Source organism: Orbicella franksi, chromosome 10, assembly GCF_964199315.1.
Source record: "Orbicella franksi chromosome 10, jaOrbFran1.1, whole genome shotgun sequence".
Taxonomy (NCBI): Eukaryota; Metazoa; Cnidaria; class Anthozoa; order Scleractinia; family Merulinidae; genus Orbicella; species Orbicella franksi.
Window position 1 is genome coordinate 29,032,022 of NC_138154.1, and position 3,978 is coordinate 29,035,999.

Here is a 3,978-nt window from a genome sequence, read left to right on the forward strand (position 1 = left end):
GAAACAAATTTTAGAACATGCAAAGGATATCTGTAACGGCTACTCTGTCTCCAACTCAGGTGAATTTGTTCACCAAGTCGCCAATCTAGACATTTCTGATGACAAAGCCATGGTTTCTTTTGATGTCGTCTCACTCTTTACTGCCATCCCAGTTAAGAAAGCTTGTGAACACATCAGACAAAAACTCAATGAAGATACAACCCTACACCTAAGAACCAGCCTCACTACAGAAGATATTGTTTCTCTTCTGGACTTTACTCTCTCAAAAAATTCGTTTACAATGACTCCATCTACAAACAGATTCATGGCTGCGCAATGGGCAGCCCTGTTAGCCCTGTTGTTGCAAATCTCTGCATGGAGATAATCGAGGAAACAGCCATCACTGCCTCCTCGACACCTCCAAAAATCTGGAAGTGTTACGTCGACGATAGTTTTGTTATAATAAAGAAACACTCTGTCGCATCCTTTCATGACACTCTTAACTCAATTGACCCAAAGATAGCCTTTACCATTGAACCTGAGAATAATGGACAGATACCCTTCTCAGACACCCTGGTATCCAGGAACAACGACGTCATAACCATCGATGTTTACAGGAAATCTACTCACACAGACCGATATCTGGATTTCTATTCACACCACGAAATGAAACACAAGCTGAGTACTGCCACCACTCTCCTGAACCGTGCTTCTAACCTCCCAAGTACCCCCGAGGGAAAAACGAAAGAATTAATCCACGTCACTGATGCTCTGAAATCGAACAGCTACCCACTATCGGTCATATCTAACATCTTGAAGAAGAAACCACCCCCGGCAATCACACCATCTCCAGGAGAATTGGTAGGAATGTTCTTTGGATGGGCTGATCCTTCTGACTTACATGTTGGTTTACCTTACATCAAAGGCCTAACTGAACCTCTCTCAAGACTTCTAAGAAACAATGGAATACAAACTACAAGCAGACCCCTTAAGACATTACAACAAGAGTTTGTTTCTCCGAAATCAAGACCATCCGCGGAACTACAAACAAATGTCGTTTACAAGATCCCATGCGCCGATTGTCCGTGGAATTATATCGGTGAGACTGGTAGATGTTTACAAACCAGAAAGAAAGGACATATTAGAAACACAAAAACGTTTAAAAAAGGTTCCAACATTGCTTCACATGCCTGGTTGAACGACCATTCCATCGACTTTGACAATGCACGCGTGATTGACAAGGGAAATTTCCGTATTAGAAAAACTTTGGAATCCTGTCACACAGCAATTACGAACCATGCTGACAATAATGCGAAACAATTACCAAGACAATATTCAATTTTATTTTGAACCTCACATTAGCATTTTTTATTCGCACACAAGCATTTCTATTGTTTTTATTACAATTTTGTTTTTTCACACTTTTCTTAGTATATATTTTAACGTTCGCGCTTTCTATCTATTACTCGTTAAAGACTACAGACTGGTAGTCGAAAGCTCGTTTTAAACAAATTTTTAACCAGAGAACGTTTTCTATTTTTCCAAACGTCTAATCCTGGTTACTCATCTATTTTTAATTTTGACCGTAAAAATTCCTGCGGACGAAGTTCGCTGGAAAGAACGTGCTGCACTACGGTATTTTAATTTAGCGCTTCTATATCTAGAATTCAGTTTCTTTGTAAAACTTTAATCTTGCCATTTGTTCGGTTTCTTTTTAACATTTTCTTTAGTTCTCATAATTTCTCGTGATTTTTTTTTCCGGAAGTAGCCAAATTTAAGCTTATATAAAGGAGTTCAGTTACAATTTGCACATATTGAAAAGTTGAGCCTCAATTTTTCAAATACGTCGTTTGGAATCCGTGTTAATCTTCTCTATCCTTAGCCATCCTTGTTCCTTTATGGTTTACCATTGTCTTTGGTGTTTTTCTATCTTATTAAACTGTTATTTTTCAGGTTTCCTGTACCTTCCGTATCTGAAGGTTTATCCTGTCCATTTGACGCGGTGAACCAACTTTTTCACTGCAAAAGTACACAAAGGAAAGGTTAACAAAGATTGCCAGAGATAAAGTTCGATAGACTGTAAACAAGCAGGCGCGGATCCATACCGGTTTCCACCGTTTTACGGAAATCGGTCAGAATTTTCATAATAAAAAAAAAAATCAATAGATATGTATATATTTTTAATAAAGTAAACTGCAAGTTGAATCTCGAAAATAGTTTTGACATTTATTTTTTATTTATTCGTTTTTGCCAATTACCGGAAATAAACAAGGGTCATAGACACGTTCTGGCGGCAAAATTTTACAGCCGGGAAATCACTAGTCTCCCGACGGTGGTCACGCCATCACATCATCGCCGCGGGCGTCTAGACTAAAATTAGATTTCCCCGGACCATTTGTGCAATTCTGCTACTCGGTTAGCCTGTATGATCATTCAACTTCTTTGGACAACGACTCCAACAAGAGTGTGGAATACATAACAACGTCAAGATGTCACAAATTACTGACTATTTCAGGAAAAAAGGTTAGTTCGGGTCTTTGTTAATAATGGTTGAGAGTGGACAAATTAATTTTACATGTACTGAAAAGTTATTTTCGTTCGATATGCACACGCCTGGCTGACGTAATACCCAGACGTGTTTGTCTGGGCTGAAATTTGTCCTCTTTCTAATACTTGAACAAATGATTTATCTTTGCAGTGGAAACTCGTTCTAGCAATGGCTTTGAGGCGACTGAAAACATATTTACGAAGCACGAAGTTACAGACTAGATTGACAGGACCTGCCTTGCTGCACATTCATTACAACATGGACATTGACTTTGACGAATAATTCGCAGATTTACAAGGCTTCATCCAAGGAGAATGGAACTATCAAATATATTGTCTGACTGACTCAAAAAGCCAGGAAAGGGTACTTTAGGTAGTTAAAATTAAAAAAAAATTCCCGGGGGAGCATGCCCCCGGACTCCCTTAGGAGCTTGCGCCTTCGGCGCTCGTTTTGCAGTAAATCGGTCGACATGTTTCCTAGATCCGCGCCTGCCCTGTTCTGTGCCATCTGAAACTGTAGTAAGTGGAAAAAACGCAGCACAAACTACACGCATTGAACATTTCTTATGTCCTAGTGCTGTGGATATCCAGGTGACCTGTGGTTCTCAAGTGTTAACTTTAGACTTCAGTATGTCATTAAGTAACGCTTAAAATGCCCTACATTGTTTAAAAGAAATGATAAGCATCTAGTTCCTTGTTACAAATTCAATGCATTGTGAGGCAACAAGTGTTGGGAAGTAACAGTGTGATAAACTAGTGTTTATTGTCTTGATGTGGCATCAGATTCGTAGCCTAAAGGAGGGGTTTCATTCACATTTTCAGCAGGAGGGTTAGTGATTTTCACAGGCGGGAAAAACTTCTTAAACTGAACTTCTTTATAAGAAAACCTTTCCTCTAGATGGTCATCCCCACAGTTGGTCAATTTGTCGACTGCCCAACCCTTAATGAAACCCCTGACCCCTGCTGAAGTGGATGCAGAAGTTTCCTACACGTGAGGGATGTCTGCATGCAGGGAACAGTTTCTTAGAATTGCAGCAACATTTACGTTGGAAATAAGCACAACTTATGATGATATATAAATATTAGTTTAGCCAGAATAGGAAATTAAAATTACTGCACCTTTCATTAACACACCAAGTCTACTCAATCAATGGTTTCCTGTTTCCCTACCATCAATTATCCTAGTGGACCTCTCAAGAACCAGATGTTTGCATATACTTCAGTAGGTTTAAAAAGTCACGTCTGTGGGGTATGACTGGTAGATTTTGTTTTATTTTGTTTGTGTAATTTGTGGGAGTTGCATTGGGCTCATGGGTGGTGCGCTGGCCTCCAGATTGAGCGGTCTGGATTCAAGCCTTGGCCTGGGACATTGCGTTGTGTTCCTGGGCAAAACACTTTACTCTCACAATGCCTCTCTCCACCCAGGTGTATAAATAGGTACCGGCGGATTTT

At 39.7% G+C, this 3,978-nt stretch overlaps 1 pseudogene; it reads left to right on the forward strand.

Annotated features, from left to right (window-relative positions):
• The first annotated feature begins 109 nt into the window (after positions 1-109).
• Positions 110-1,486, forward strand: LOC145500620 (uncharacterized; annotated as a pseudogene).
• Positions 1,487-3,978: the final 2,492 nt, after the last annotated feature.